This window comes from Rutidosis leptorrhynchoides, chromosome 5, assembly GCF_046630445.1.
Source record: "Rutidosis leptorrhynchoides isolate AG116_Rl617_1_P2 chromosome 5, CSIRO_AGI_Rlap_v1, whole genome shotgun sequence".
Taxonomy (NCBI): domain Eukaryota; kingdom Viridiplantae; phylum Streptophyta; class Magnoliopsida; order Asterales; family Asteraceae; genus Rutidosis; species Rutidosis leptorrhynchoides.
Window position 1 is genome coordinate 364,868,201 of NC_092337.1, and position 18,892 is coordinate 364,887,092.

Sequence of the window (18,892 nt, forward strand, 5' to 3'; positions counted from 1 at the left end):
CTATCAGAATCCAACAAGTGGCATAATGAAGAAAACATTGGATATAATAAAATTTGTTAGAAACAAACAAATTAACTAATTGAAATTCTGTTAAGGATCCACGCTAACTGTTCCTAGCTAACTGTTCCCAGCTAACTGATTACATTTATCGCAATTTATATTATCGCAATTTACATTCTCGCAATTTTATTTATCGTCATTTAATTTCTGTTATTTATTTTTACGCACTTTAAATGACGGGACACGTATGCAAGGTTTCGACTTATCATATCGACCCATCTATATATATATTTCGGAACAACCGTAGACACTCTATATGTGAAGGTAGGAGTTGGCTATACAGGGTCGGAGTTGATTCCAAAATATATATATACTTTGAGTTGTGATCGACACCGAGACCGGTACACGGGTCACGATACGTATTATTTAATTCGAATATTATATATTAAATTATATATGAACCATTGAACCATCGGACTATTGGACTGCTAACTTTGGACAATTAAAATGAATTAAATTAAAATATTGATTATAACATATGAAACTAAATAATTCTTCAAGCTTGCCACTTGATTTCATCTTAAACCTCATTTGTATCTCGACAATTACAATGCGTGTTCAAATCTTTCATGATTCTTGAAAACCCCTCAATCGAGAGGATCATCTACGGAAGAAAAGACTTATGCTCCTGTAAGACTCTCAGAGACTGAGCCAACGTTTAAAACGCAGCAGTGTTAATTTCTTTAGTGTTATTATTACCCAAAATAACCTTGCAATCCCTTTTCAAATTAGCCAATTTTGTCACAGCTCCAGCAAGTTAACCTCGACTTCTCAGAAAGGTTAGTTTCGATATATATACACGTTACTCTTTCGCTGTTGTTACCGGAGAATCTTTTAAATTCCATCATCAGCGTTTAACCATCTAAAAACACAATTCTCCTGAAACCACCTCAGTTTAATAACCGATGACCCAGATCCGTTAACTTTGAGAATGCTGACAAAGCAGCATGTTGTAGATGGTCTTAATAGCCAAAAGTTGATAATAAAGAACGGAGTAATGGAAACACTCAATAGAAAATTTAGTACCAAAAAGCGGATTATGCGAAACTATGAAGTAAGCCGTGGACAAATCACAAAGAATAAGTTTGACTTCAAAGAATTTAAAAGATTCAGTGCCTGCTGAAATCCTTAGTACGTACCCTACTCCTTACTCTAAAACCTTTGCTAACACTATTCTTCATTATCATTCTTCGGCATTAGAAGTTCCAAGATATTATCATATCTTTCATTATAAATATCCTCAATGTTTCTTAAGATATATTTTATAACTATTCTTATCGGAAATCATCTATCTTCTCGCACTATCTGTATCACATCATAAAAGAAACTGTGTTAGTTTCTAAATTCTGAAACCTCCGAATTTAAAATATGAATGTTTTGAAGTAGTATTGGAAACTAAAGCATGAATTAGTATAATATAATGAAACTTGATCAACTTCATTATATTACAGTAAGTCATGTTAAGTTTCTAATGGAATGTGATGATTCACAGTACCGTCATCATGTGCCATGTTACACGGCTCTTACATTCTATCCAATTCCGAAACGTATTAAGAACAAATTATCTTGATAGTTCTATTTTCCTGGATATTCTGGTAATTTGACAAATCAAAATAGTGCCATTACCATTCCTTTCTGAGAACATTAGCTATGTTCATTCCAAATCTTATACCTACGAATTCCGAAGCATTGCTCGCTTGACTTGAAGACGGGAAGAAAAAACGAAGGTATGAAGTTCCGAAAAATAAGAAAGGATATAAAACCCAACAACCACCCATAAATTTACAAACCGTGTATATCAATGCATATAGCAATATAAATACACGGGAGAACTAGAAACACTATACACTCAAGAGTATAGTAGAAGAAAATAGATTCTTCCGGTGATAGATGAAAGAGAAAGATGACAGATGTGAAGATTAAGAGTATATCCAGAATCAGGATTGGATAGAGCATAATAAGGAATAAGTAGAGAGAGAAAGAATAGAAGATATGGAAAATAAGGAAACGAAGGGGTGGATTTGTAGTGAAATATCCGACAGAGAAACTCGAAACAGATTACCGCATTAAAACAAAGAGGATCCTGATCGCCGAAGAACCAAATCTTATTCCGTAAAATTTTCTTTAAATTCCTTAAATCCCGGAAGTCAATAGTAACTACGTCATCGGTTGAAACGAATAAATTATTTATCCATTTCACTCTTTCGTGATAGCTTCACTCGTGCGTTTCACATAATTGAATCATTTTATCTACATTACCCAATGATGATAAAACTCCATTATCACCTCGTATTCGTCATAAAAACATTCTTATTGTTATCTATGACAACCTCTATCAAATTTCGGGGACGAAATTTATTTAACGGGTGGGTACTGTAACGACCCGGAAGTTTCCGACCAAATTTAAACCTTAAACTCTATATGTTTCTGACACGATAAGCAAAATCTGTAATGTTGAGTCTAGAAAGTTTGAAATCTATATTCAGATAATCAGTTATCCTTTGATTGTGCCTGACGATACACGAACCATTGTGTGTATGTAAGTGTATAAATAAATACATAAATATAAAAATGTATATATGATCTTTGGAGTTAATAAAATAAACTTTAATCAATTAGAATTAAACATATAAAACAATTAGGTATTCATATATATATATATATATATATATATATATATATATATATATATATATATATATATATATACATATTATTATGAACTTATATGCATATATGTGATACATGTTAATATTTATTATTCGTACATTGTGATATATATATATATTTAAATTACCATTATTCTTATTAATGTTAGCATAATATTTGTATCTTGATAAATATTATTATTATTAATGTCATTAATAATATTATTAGTAATACTTAATATCATTATTATTCATTTTAATAAGCTTATTATTATACTTATATTTATTAATAATAAAACTAATAATCGAGTATATAATCACAATCTGTTTCACGTTCCTTTCAACTCTTGTGTAACTTTTGTTTCTGTCATAAACTTGTTAATATATCGTTATCACTAATCTAATTAGCAATACAGCTGGAAATTTTTTTTTGTCAAAACTCCTGTACTTGATTGAAAGGCTGTCGAGCTCATTATTGTCATACAAACTGATTAGTTCTTGCATCCAATTACAAATATATCTATCTATCCACTACTCTATGAAAATATACGTTTATACATATCATAATATCACCATCTTTGTCCATCTCTCTTCTTTCTTCTTCTCTAAACCATAACCATCTTCATCCCATCCGTCACCATAAAACCGCCATCAATCACCATTGAAGAACACCTTCTTGTCCTATCCATGTTCGAACCAGGATCACCAAAACTATTATATTACTCGATATTTGCTGCTAATGTGTTTCGTTACAACAAAAACCGAACCACTTCTGGTGATGTACTGCTACTCGTTCAAACCCAAACCAACACCACCTCAAACCCTTCCACCTAGGACCCGTCACCACCATTAACGACCCTTCAATCATTACTCTTCGTTTTATTTTTCTGATTTTTCGAGCACCATGACCACCACTTAACACCTTGATCATCTTGTACAAACATCTAAACTCACCACCAATTAAACAAACCTTCACCTTCACCACCACTCTCACTTTCTTTCTTGATTTTTCCTTATGAATTCATCACCACCTGCGAATCCAGTATTTTTGCTACTGCTCTAACGATTCTGGTTATTATTAACCCAACACAAACGAACACCTTATTCTTTCTCACCGTTGATTGCTACTACCTTTTGCATCCACCTATTACCGCCACCACTATCGAGAACCTGCAGCTCCTGTGTGCTGCTATTGTTGCAATGCCTGTACGTTTCTATTTTCACAGCCATCCATGACCGAAGGATGGAATAAAGAATAACGATGATAAAAAAAAAAGTGATCGGTGAGCTGCCTGTTGCCTCTTATGATTACGATGATGAGAGAGGGTGAGATGTTGACGGCTGGATATTGATCTGGTCGATTGTTATTTCTAATTATTTGCTGAGTCAGACGAATCCAAGGAAATCACATACATACCCTATCTTAACTAATGGATCGATTATTAGGATTAATAGAATAAATAAGGTGGTTCATGGGCTTGTTAAATATTTGGACTGTCAAGATTAATTGGGCCGTTTGTTTTGGTTGGTCCAAGACCCACTTATGAGACCTGAGTAAACGAGTATAATGATGAATTGGTGTTTTGATGGGTGATGACTTAGATGAAACATTAGCTAAATGAGTTATATAGTTGTAAGTTCGATTTAAATCACAAAAGCATAACAGATCAGATGGTTTAGAGGTGATGTTAGGGAACGAAAGGTCAGGTGTTCGAGCCCTGCCTGTGACATAATTGTTATTCTTTTTAAGGTAGTTTTATTGTTTACTATTAGTCATTATTATTAATATTATTATAATAAGTATTAACATATAACATTTTTATTTATTAGTATTATCATTATTATAAGTATATTTTTTTTATTAACAATGTTATTATTATTATTATCATTATTATTATTATCATTATTATTATTATTATTATTATTATTATTATTATTATTATTATTATTATTAATATATCAAATAAAGATTTTCTATGTAAAAATATATTATTAACATAAAGCATAACTATATTAATATTTTTGTAACAAATATTAATTATTTATTTAACATATATAAAATATATGTAGTAATTTAGTTATTAATGAAACATACAAATTTTTTAAAATAACAATTAAAAATAGTACTTAAATTTGTTCGATTATCATTATACGTGTTAATATATATATACGTGATATAGGTTCGTGAATCCGAGGCCAACCCTACACTTGTTCAATGATGTTATATGTATTTTTACTACAAAATACAGTATGGTGAGTATATAGTCCCACTTTTAAACTCTAAATATTTCGGGATGAGAATACATGTATTTTATGTTTTACGTTATGGACACAAGTAACTGAAAAATATATTCTACGTTGAGTTGTACCACTGGCATACTTCCCTGTAGCTTGGTAACTAATATTTACAGCGGTATTGTAAACGCGAATCCTGTTGATAGATCTATCGGGCCTGACAACCCCAACCGGACTGGACGACCAGTATTCAACGGTTGCACAGTACTTCGTTTCGTGACTACACTTGGTACAGTGTAGTAAGATTTCATAATAAAGGGAATATGCGACATGATTAAATGTTAAGTATGGTTACCAAGTGCTCAACCACTTAGAATATTTTTATAAAATGTTTACATATGAAATCTTGTGGTCCATAGTTATAACACTGTTAGCATCAAACCTATATATCTCACCAACTTTATGTTGACTTTTTAAAGCATGTCATTCTCAGGTACGAATTAAGTCTTCCGCTGTGCATTAGCTCATACTAAAGACACTACTTGGGGTCGATCATCGCAATGGAACCAAATGTTGAAGACTTCGTCCGGGAGGATAAGGTCGAGGTCATCACAGCTAGTGTTTGATAAAACTCAAGAAGTTTTGCAAGTTTTGCATCTGTGATATGTGATTTCACATGATCAACAATTTTATCACTTATAATCGAAGAAGAAGGGGTGGCAGGAGCAAACATATTGATAAAAATTATGCAATAACAATAGCGGAAGTAAAAAAGAAAACTAACCTTAGTTTGATTTTGACTCTTTTAAAAATACGAGACGATGGAGAGGATGATGATTGTATGCAAAGATTGATAGTGGTTGCGTAAAGATGAATGCGTAAATTAAATAGAGAAGTCTTGGGGGATATTTATATAGAAAATAAGTGGAGCGTTCATTATGATTTTTCCTCGAAAAACACGTAAAACTCAGCCGTATACCATTACGCTGACAGAGATGGGACGTGCCTAGTCAATCAGCCGTTTGAACAGGTTTCCGTTGCGTGTCAAATCCAATAAATAGTTTCTTTTATTTTTTAAAGTTCGTCACATTATATTTTATATTAAAATTAAAATAATAACCTAATTAACTGGGGGGACTTGATGATATGTGTAAATATACATATATTATGCGCAATATTATAAGAATTGGGCAAAAACAGCCAGCTGAAAGTTGCGCAAATAACAAAATGTAAACCGCAATATTTGGTCAGCGTGTGACGACCCATCAAGTACCCTTAACGGCTCCGTCACTTGGTCCCACAGCTTGATCTTAACTCTAAATGAATTTAATAAATAACATTGCATTCTTTATTTAAAAATGATTTCCTATAAAGGAAACCTATCATAAATGTAAGTTTAGAAAAACCAACATAAGTAATTAACCAAAAGTTGACTAAAACCAAGTCAACAAACACCCACAATTTAATGTAACCAAAATAGAATGCAAGTTTAATGTTTATCAAAAGCTGCGAACATGAATGCAGACTCTCTAAGCACAGCGGAAGCAATCAATCAAGTACCTGAGAAAACATGTGAGTAAACTGTCGACAAAAATGTTGAGTAAATTATAGGTTTAAATAATGTATAAGCTTTAGACCACAAGATTTCAAATGTTTGAAAACATAAAAATATTATTCCATTAACTCGTGAGCCACCTAGTAACCACTTAACAATTTATCACCCTTAACTTATACTTATATACACTGAACATGTGTATCTTCCAAAAATACGAAATACTAATACATTCTGATTATAAATTTCTAGCGACACTAGCACGAAATGGGTCTGGCAAGCCCGATAGATCTATCCATAGGATTCACGTTCACCAGTAGAAATCAGTGATTACAGTTACCAGATTAGGGAATATTTTTGTTCAACTCACAATGAATAATTTAACTTAATTTCCACTTGTGTCTAAAATGTAAAACAAAAGTTGCATGTAATCTCATCCCAAAAATACTTTAAAATAGTATGAAAAACGGGACTATAACTCATCTTAAGTAAATGAAGCAAGAAAGGAAACAATATGCGAACAACACAAGCAAATGATCAAGAATGATCACAACTCTAACCTAAAAATAAAGTAGGTCGATATAAATAACTAACTTAGGTTAATTTTTAGTATGTTAACCATAGTACTTGTTGTAGTTAAGCAAAGAACGACAATCGGTATGATTAGGACAGCGTATAACACATACTTTCTATTTTTATAAAGTTTCTATTTTTAGTAAGTTTCCATTTATGGAAAGTTTCTATTTTTGGAAAGTTTCTATTTTTGAAAAGTTTCTATTTTTGGAAAGTTTCTATAATTAGAAAGTTTCCTCCTTTGAAAAGTTTCATTATTTAGATTGTTCCCTTAAATAGATTGTTTCTTTATTTAGAAAAGTCAATCGAAAGTCAAAGTCAACCGAAGGTCAAAGTCAACTCAAGTCAACCTTGGTCAAACTTAGTCAGCCTTGAAGTTTAAAGTGTAAATCCTATTAATAATATAAGTTATAATATTATTTAAAATAATATCTGTATAAACTAGTCATATCATAAGTTTAATTAAATTAAATTAAATTGAATTATAAAGTTAATATAAGTTTAAATGATATAATAGATATAACATAAGTATTTAATTAATTAATTAAACATTAGTCATATCATAAGTATTATTAATTAATAATGAATTATTAATCATAATATAAGTATCTTACATGAATTATGAAATGTTACATATATCATAAGTATTTTGTTACAATTATTAAACCATAAGTATTTAATAATTAATTTATGTCATAAATAATTAATAACTAAGTCTTATAATAAATAGATAAATCAATAAATAAATAATCTTTATTATAAGTTTTGATATAATAAATCTTATATCTTTAATTTTATACTTAACATAAGTCTTCCATTAATAATAATTGTATTATTAAGTCATAAGTTTAATTATAGGAATAATTAAATCAAGATATAAATTTTAAATGATATATTAAATATTAAATATATATCAAAAGTATTAATTAATAATAATTACTTTTATAACCTAAGTAATTTAATAATAATGAAAATCATTATTTATATATATATCCTAAGTTTAATTTCATAACATAAGTTTCATTAAAAATTTCACCGGGTCATATCTTGAGCCTCGGGTGTCAGTTTTTGACGAGTCTTATATATATCCTCATCTAAGAAACCATCCTGACACCTTAGGATGCTCAAGAACCTCCCAATTCAGCTCTAAAAGTCGTGATGAACATCCATATACCAAGCATCACTTTAATCCGTTTCAAAACTTGTTTTAATCATTCCAGGTGATCCGTGGCTCAGATTTTGATGACCCGAACATGAAAGTTCATCCAATCATCAATAATAACACAATGGTACACCCCATAATCTCATACTATGGTCCTAAAGTCTGACCAAAACCTGGTTTCAAAAGCTTATGCATTTCAATTCTTACAAAACCTTAAATCAAGCATAGATTTTGATCCATAACTCGAAACGAGAAGAATCCAAAGCCTAAAATTATGTAATCAATGATAGGAACTCGTTGAGACACTTTAACTAACCAAAAAACATGAGCTAAATACACTGATTATATCAATAAAGCTGCTGTCCACAATTTGATCAATCGAAAACATACGTAATTGAACATTTCTAAGCATCAATCAACAATACAACAACATACAAGCACTAATACATCAACATACATGTAAAATCAATAAAATCAGATGAAAATGAAAAATCTAAGGTTTGTGTTTATACCCTAAACAATAATCAATTGATATAGACGCGTAGAGAACGAAGAGAGGAATCCGATTATGTTGAAAGCCCTTTGATTCAAGCTATTGATTGTTGAAGATGATGATGATGTTGGTGGTGGGTGTCGATGGCCACAAAAAAAGGAGGAAGAGAGAAAAGTTTTGAGAGAAATTAGGTTTAGTAGTGTTAGTGTTAAAATGAAATGAAATGAGAAAATGAAAAATGAAAAGGGGTAATGGGGGGTGTTCGGCCGAAAATGGGTAGGGTGGGCCCCACATGGCCCACTTTAGCCAATTGGAAAAAGACTTGTGGCCCGTAAACCCGAACGAAGCCCGATTCGCGAAAACGCTATTACGCGATTAAATCTTCGGAGGAAACACGCACACGCGAAAAATAAAATATTGAAATATCTTATTAACTCATATGATATAGAAATATCATAAGTAAAATAATTTGGATTCGAAAATCGCAAAAGTCAAATTATTGGTTTGAAAACCGAAATGATTTACCTGATAGAAATCCACGATACGTAGAAACGTACAATTCTAAATACGTACACATATATTCATATAACATATAATAAGAAATATATTATTATTAAAATAATAATATAAGTCATAGAAAGGACGTGGCACAAATATCAATTAACAGACGTTAAATATAAACGGAAAAAGATAACGAAAAAAGTAGGGTCGTGACACAGCGCATAAATAATTACAAATATGGCGCAAAGTCCGCATATATTAGCGTTTATACAATACTACGCGCACTCATTCAAAAACTAGAAATAGAAGTCTTGTGTCTTCATTTAAAGGTTGTTGAACCAGTGAACTTCCAGGATATGACATAGTTCCTCTACGTGTCTCATAAGATATAATCAAGACCGGGATGTGGTGATTTACCATTCTTAATGAATGGAAAACGATCATAAGGTCCCTTAAACTTCAAAAAAGATTCAATCTCCAATCTTAATGCAATCGGACTAAATTTAATTAGTATAGTCGAATTTAGGCTCGATCATTGACCACGTATAGAACCATGTGCCTGCTATCGACAACCCAAAATTCATGTTGATCCAACAGTTAACGTACATGCTAGGAAGTTTCTCCTACATTTGCGCATGAACATCCGAATTTTTCTCAATCATTCCTTCGCATGGGATAGCGAGGAACAAGAACTTAGACCCATCGACCTGACCTCTAATACCGTAAACTTTCGCGAGAAAATCATCATCGCAATGCAACCGCGCACACCGTTACATCATAATCTTCCAATATCGTCACTCGAATCTTGGTATGATCAACTTCCCAGATACATAGACATATCGTATGTTTACTACGACCAACTTGGTCTCGATACATGTTGCAATAAAATCCTTAATCCCGTCATTTAATTGCCCAATGATATATCCATAATCATCAACTTTATCGAAAACCTTTCTTTCAAATCGCCATCGTGTCGATCTTTAAACCTCGAACCTCTGAAACCACTTGTTAGGATTATAGGACCCAGTAAGACGAGTGATTTAAACCAATCTTTCACACAAAAATGATAATCGATATTGTTAAAGCATACAAACGATAAATAAATGCATAAAACGACAAGGATTTAACGTGGTTACATCTCAACTCCAAAAACACGAAGAAGGGTTTACTCCACAGGCATAAAGCAGAGTTTTCTACTATATTTTTTGTGCACACGATTACAGGTTACATGGTATGTATTTTTAGAGCATAGCTAAGACAAATCAAACACAAAACTAGGACTCCTAATTGCGTATGAATTCTACCCACCCAACACTACTTCATGACCACATTTGGAATCTCGCGGTCGCGAGATTACATCAAATATGAAATCCGAATCCAACTCAACTTTTGATTACATCTTCGTTTTCTTATTTAATTCGAATTTCTCACTCAACACTATTAGCTCTAAAAAAATTTGTTTAAGTGATGTTTTGTGGTTTGTGTCTGAGGTGGAGATCGAGTATACGAATCTTTTTTTTGGTAAAGGGTAATACCTGGTAGATTTTATTAATATAAATATAAAACAATGAGGAAGAAAACATGACTACAAGAAAGAACCCATAGCCAAACAACCAAAGCATAGCAAAATAACTAAGCCCATCAAACCAACTAAAACACTAAGATAACCTTAAGGATATACACCAAAAACAAACAAACACAAAGATCTTAAGATATCTTCCATGCCGACTTCATTAGTTACGTCTGGTTTGAATTCTTCCAAGGAATTGACATAAGCTTTAGATGTATCATAGTAAAAATCACTTCCACAAGTTGATTCGCCAATCTTCTCTTCTTTTTCTTAAATCATCGATTATTGCGTTCTTGCAATATAAAATAAATCGACGCTCCAAAGAGCAACTATGTAACAATGACACCAGCTGATCGTTTTGTTCCAAACGGGTCCAAAGTCTGAACCACATCCTTCCATGAATCACCAACTATTGAGACAGATATACGAGTTTTAACATAATTCCATACATGTTTAGAATAGATGCATTTAAAAAATAAATGCTCATGCGAATCAGATTCTATATTCCATAAAGGACATAGAAGATCACCCAACTGCCCATCACGCACTTCCCACGACTTCAACTTGTCTTACGTTTTTAAGTTCTCACCCATTAGAAGCAATACAATGAATGAATGTCTAGGTATACATTAGGCATACTAAACCAGTCCAAACCAATTAACATGGTTCTTTCTGGTTCGAATGGTATCCTAGGATACCTGCACCGAAAAATTACACAACATTCCCTCAGTATCTCGCCATTGCATCAGGTCTGCATCATTCGATAAATTAGGGAGTTGAACATGTTGCAAACATGGGTATCGAACTATCCACTCTGAAGGCCACATACCATTATAAGCATTGATAAACTCGCGAACTGTACACCCCATTTGCATACCTACTCGAGAGATGTCACGACGATAAACAACATTATTTAACATACCACAATCGCACCATGTATCAAACCAAGCCAACGAATCTCTTCCATTTCCAATCTATTTAATAACGTGCTAATGAACAATATCTCTAATCCTCATAATCTTTCTCCAACCAACACTAACACCCGCAGGTAATGGAGCATCCCAAAAGCTTCGCCCTTTCAATCTATAAGAGTGAATCCACTTAATCCAAAGAGACTTCCTATTGGTTAAGATACGCCATATATGAGTAATCATAAGCGCAATTTTGGACGTTTAATTCCAAGACCACCTTCTTGTTTTGGTAAGCATACCTCAGTCCATCTAACTTTCGCTTTTCTTCTTTTCATTTCACCTTGACACCACAAAAATCCTCTCATTAACACTACTATTTCTTTAATGATTGCACTAGGAATTATAAATACCGAGTGCCAATATATTTGCATAGAAGTAATGAAGGATATGATAAGTTGGACATGTCCTGCAAACGATAAAAATTTATTATGCCAATTTTGAATCTTAAATTTAACACGCTCCACCAGTTCTTTAAAATCTCTGTGCAAAAGGCTCGACGATGTTGGTGTCATGTTTGATAGAAAAATGATATGGTTACTTGTCACACATTGGTGGATGAAAGAAAAGATGAGTAACCTCTTTGAATATAAAATGAAGTTGTCCCACATCGGTGAGAGGAAGAAGTTGGAGGTGGGTGACTTGGTTATAAAAGTAGGGCTAAGTCTTCATTCCAATTTGCACCAATCAATATACTTTAAGTATTTGATTATTTCTTTTCTTTCTTACCCTTGTTTGAGAGTGGTATTAGTTAAATACTTTGGAGAGTGTAGTTGGCTTAAGAGAGTTGTCTATGTCATTGTAACAATTTGTGATCTAGTGTATTTGATGCGGGTGAGCTGGGCAATGTAACCAGCAACACAACCATCACAAGCTCAAATGATGTCACACTCGAATCTGGTCAAGCAATGGTCGTGTTGCCATCTCTTTCGTATCGTCTAAGTGTTTTTGGAGCTGGCTCTACAAGCTCAGGGGTTACCCTACTTCAGACCTTAAACTGAAGTAGTTATGTTTTTCATGAATAAAGTTTTTGATAGTTGAAGGCAAGCCAGTAACGAAGAAGAACCAGCTAGCCAGACCAGCAAATGAGCTCTAGTTTAGCCAGTAAAGCTTTAATTCGCTCAGCCGGGTAACCATCAAATGAACCAGCAAAGTTATACTCAGACGAACCAGCTAGTTCAACCAGCTGAAGGATTTTAGTTCAACCAGCATACGATGTGATGACCCGAAAATTTTCGATCAAATTTAAACTTTAATTTTTATATGTTTCCGATACGATAAGCAAAATCTGTAATGTTGAGTCTCGAAAGTTTTGAAATCTATATTCATGTAATCAATTACCCTTTGACCATGCCTGACGATTCACGAACATTTATGTGTATATAGATATATAGATATATATATATATATATATATATATATATATATATATATATATATATATATATATATATATATATAATATATACTTATTAATTTAAAACGTTAAGGTATTAGATGTATAATATTTTACATAAACATGTTTGTTTCGATATTTGTTCAATATAGTTATTAACGGAATTAAAAGATAATATCATATGATTGAATTATCAGATACATTGAATTATGATTACGAGTCTCTGTTATGAGGTCCACTTTGATTTAAGAAATCTGTCCTTTTTAACGGTATTCGGAATAAATGGTAAAGTAACTTACATGTAAGAACAAAAGTGTTATTATTGAGGATTGGACAAAGTTTGGTGGAGAATTGAATTTCATAATACTTGATTGATCTATTTTTCAAACGTGCGGAAACGTTTTTCAATATAATAGAACTTGTATATTAAAATGTCTTTGTTTAAATAACGTAAGTTGAATATTGGTTGGTAGATATTTAAATAACTTGCAACGTGTATATAAAATGTGTTTTTGTATATTAAATATATATGATTTCAAATTAGTTAAGTAAACGATAGTAACACTTGTTATTTGATTCAATCGATATTAAGATATATTATTTAGAAAGTTTAAGGAAATTAAAATAAATGTTGGCGCATAAAGGAATTATATTAAATTAAGTTTTAAAGCGTAAACGTTATTTGATATAATATTTCCGATTATGTAAACGATCGTAAATTATACTTTGAAATATAATTGGTATTTAAAAAAAACTAAATATTATATTATTTAAATATTTCAATTATATATATAAATTATATTTTAAATGAAGGTATATATATATTTATGTATTTTACAAAATGATTAAACATAATATTAACTAGATATAAAACGTTTTTGGATTTAAATATACTTGGTTAAATAACGAGGTTGATTTAAAGAAGTAAATGACCAAAACACTCAAAAGATTAAGTTACACTTTGAGTGGGTTGGTTTTTCATTAATTTAAGTCTAAGTATTAATAAAGGTACACGTCGCGTAACTAAAAGTGTTAGTTTTCTTAGCATACGAAACTTCGTTTGAAAAATCGGAACCGGGACATTAGTCAAGTGACAACGTACGAGTCTTTGGAACAAAAATTACATTTTTACCATGCACGTAAATAAAATATAATATTTAATTAATTATAAAGATTAAATATAATATATAAATTAAAAACGTGTGTCGGCAAACTTGAAAGTCGATTGTGACCAAGAAAAGAAGCTCATGCGATCACATGGCTTCTTCCCTTGCCACCCATGTGATCGCATGAGGTAGTTAGGTGGTGAAGATAGCCTATAAAATCGAATTCGAGTGTGTCGGTGTAATTCATTTTCATCGAGCATTCATATTACTCCGTGTTATATTACTTTATATTATTAAATATATTATTATTATTATTATTATTATTATTATTAAGATTAATAATATTATTAATCTTATTATTATTATCATCAGTAGTATTAATATTATTATTTATACATAAAATACTACGACGAGGTTCTGCTCGAGTGTTTTCAAAACGGGTTTTATGAGCGGGATAGAGCTAAGGAAATTATGGGTTATAGCTATGGAGGTTATGGGTATGGTTCGGGGGTTTGGCTCGCGAGTCAAACTAGTGTTTATCATCTTCGTTGCGTCTACGTACTTTCCTGCAATATTGAATCTCAATATTGATACGTGAGCACTCAAAACTTAACTTTTATATATTATTAGTGTATCCCTGACTAGTGCTCGAGTATTTAGGATTATGCATGCTTGTATGATTATTATTGTCATTAAATACTTTATGATAGATGATGGATTAATTACATATGCGATTGAGATAAGGTATATGATATGCATGTCGTTGGAAAGCTGGCGAAAAACTATAAACTTTTCATTTAGATATCGTATGGTTTTGATGAACGGATTAAAAGATATCGTCAATTGAATTATCTATAATTTTAAAGTATTATTGGTAAAATGGTTATCGATATCGTTATCGTTATCGTTATTGTTATCGTTATCGTTATTATCGTTATCGTCGTTATTTTCATTATTATTATTATTATTTAATAATCAATATTATTATTATTATTATTATTATTATTATTATTATTATTATTATTATTATTATTATTATTATTATTATTATTAGTATTATTATGATTATTATTATTATCATTAATATTATTAAAATAATTAACATTTTTATGAAAACTATCAAATTGTAATTATTATCGTTATTATTATTAAAAGCATCATTAATATTAAAACTATCATTAAAATTATCATTTTGATAAAATATCATTACTATTATAAAATATCACTATTATTATCATTTTAATATTATTATTATTTAAAATTATCATTTCGAATAAGAATTATCATTCTCATATAAAACATTATTATTTATTGTTATTATCGTTAAATATGAATATAATATCTTTATCAGAAATAATATTATTATAACATTTGTATTATTACAAAAGATCATTATCTATTATTATCATCATTAGCAAATATAAATATTGTTATTATTATTATTATTATTATTATTATTATTATTATCATTATTATTATTAAAAATAATTAATATTATTATTATAAATACAACCTTACTTATTATTATTTTTATTTTATCAAATGAATATGAGATACAAAGATATTTTTATCATACGTAATATAATTACATTAATAATACATGCCACAATATTTTTATGGTACTAAGTGAACTTTATAAATATCACTACTTAAAATTATATAAAAGTATATTTCTATCATATTTGAATTTTAATATGAATTCTCATTATTAATAAAGGACTTGTATTATTTACTCTAATAAAATCTGATAAATATATTTAAATATATAAAATGACTATATTTAAATTATATATTAAACATGTATAGATTCTAAAAATCATTTTTTGATTATATGACCTTTGCTAGCGTTTGCATGATAATCTCGAGCATTAGGATTGTGGTACACTATGACTTGACCTTAATTGTTAGACAGATATTGACCAACATATAAATATATATAATTAATATAGGTTCGTGAATCCGAGGCCAACCTTACACTTGTTCAATGATGTTATATGTATTTTTACTACGAAATACAGTATGATGAGTTTCATTTGCTCCCTTTTTAAATGTTTTTGCAATATATATTTTTGGGACTGAGAATACATGCGCTGCTTTTATGTCTGTTTTATGAAATAGACACAAGTACTCAAAAACTACATTCTATGGCTGGATTATCAAATCGAATATCACCCTTTTTAGTCTGGTAATCTAAGAATTAGGGAACAGACACCCTAATTGACGCGAATCCTAAAGATAGATCTATTGGGCCTAACAAACCCCATCCGAACTTCTGGATGCTTTAGTACTTCGATTTTATCATGTCCGATGAGAGTCCCAGAATGATGGGGATATTCCAGACGCGTTCTGTTAATGTCGATTACCAGGTGTTCACCATATGAATGAATTTAAATTCGCGAGTTACGCGTGACAATATATGAAATCTTGTGGTCTATTAAAATAATGAAAATGATTGATTACGATAAACTAATGAACTCACTAGCCTTTTGGTTGACACTTGAAAGCATGTTTATTCTCAGGTTTGAAAGAAATCTTCCGCTGTGCATTTGCTCATTTTAAAGATATTACTCGGAGTCATTCATGACATATTTCAAAAGACGTTACATTCGAGTCGTTGAAGTTCAATAGAGATTATTATTAAGTAAAGGACAGATTAGGTAATTTATAGGTGGATATTATACTGGTCAACTTTCGATGTAATGAAAGTTTGTCTTTTAAAAATGAATGCACTGTTTGTAAAATGTATCATATAGAGGTCAAGTACCTCGTGATGTAATCATATGTTAATGTATTCGTCCTGATGGATTGGGACGGGTCGCTTCATGTGGTATCAGAGCGGTGGTCTTAGCGAACCAGGTCTTGCATTAGTGTGTCTAACAGATAGTCGTTAAGATGCATTAGTGAGTCTGGACTTCGACCGTGTCTGCATGTCAAAAAGTTTTGCTTATCATTTCTAGTCGGAAATCATCTACTTACCATCCTTATGAAATTACCTGCTTATCGTTCTTAAGTCTAGACGCGTTTTCCTGCATTTATTGCATAATAGTGTATAGACGAATTCATATCTTAGCATATCTGCTAATTAATATCTTAGCGTATCTGTTACTGTGAACTTTGACTGACATCTTTCAAAGATTTCTCCGTAATTTATGGGATTCTGGTATTATATATACATATGTAAATTATGTATTGAAGAATACCAAATCTAACTCCTATAATCTATTTCATATCAAAATTCATTTCCCTGATCATACGAGATGAATCCCTCAACCAGTTCGAATTCCTCAGATTCCGACAACTATTCAATATGGATTTCCATTCAAGCTCCGAAAGCAGTGTGACCGAAATGGATCAACCAATTAGCCATCATCTATTCTGGATGAATTGGGAATGGGTTCGTAATCCATTGAAGACAAGAAGAATGTGATCCCTTCCACCCACCACATTCACTTCTTGGCGATGAACCTGAAGCACTTACCGGCGAACCTGTTCGAAACACCATTTTCTATCTCATTTCCAGAGTATCTCGTCACGATTATATACTATCCCATATTCTAAATCTTATTTATCCGATCGTCCGAACCACCGACCATCCTAGTATAATAGAAGAAGTCAACGAGCTTCACGCTCGAGTAGTGGCTTTGGAACATATGGTGCAAAGATTACAAGCACCATCAGCAACACCAGTACCGCCAGCAACATCCACATAGCAAGCCTCAATACCATAAGCACCACCAGCATCACCGGCATCAACAGCACCACCATCATCAACATCAACAGTATCATTACCACCACCAACAATCACATCCGCATCACACGCCTCAATATCACAATCTGTATCTCGGATATCAACATCACACGCACCATAGATACCAAGGAATAACAACAACAACAAACGATGAAGTATTGATTCATAACTTCATCGGAGAAACATTCTGCGGTGATTATGTAATCTCTAAAGTCTTAGAGATTATCTATTTCAGCCCTAACCATAAATCAGATGGGTAGAATGGATAGAGATGATAGGGAGAAGAATTGAAACCCTGACATGAATGGTGCGCGATTTACAAGCTAGACTTTTTATATAAGCATTACCAGCAGTATCGTCAGCATCAACAATATCGTCAGCACCACCAGCACCGTCAGTACTATCAGCATCATCAGCACTAGCAACACCTATAACATCACAAGTTTCGCCAGTTCAAGAATCGCCGTGGACATCATCACTGATCAACAACGAGTATTTTGTATCAACGAGTTATGAAGTATTAACTCATTCTTCTGAAGAAATTATATATATATTATATATATGAATTTTGAAACTATATAAATCTTTCGTACTAAGCTATTGAGTATGAATTGAAAAAGGGTAGATACTACTCGGTTAAATTCATATTACTAATATGCTATGATGTACATCCTTCGTTAACAACATAACCATCGTAAACTACAATCTCTGTTTCAATTCAATGAATTCTGTTTCATAATAAACCAAGTGTATCATTCAATAACATGTTTGATTTTACACTTTCATCTTCAATATACTCGAAACTTACTAGAAAACAACATTCGTATCTTGCGAAGTTAGCAAGAGTTTTATGAGCATCAGCATGATTCACTAAGGAAAT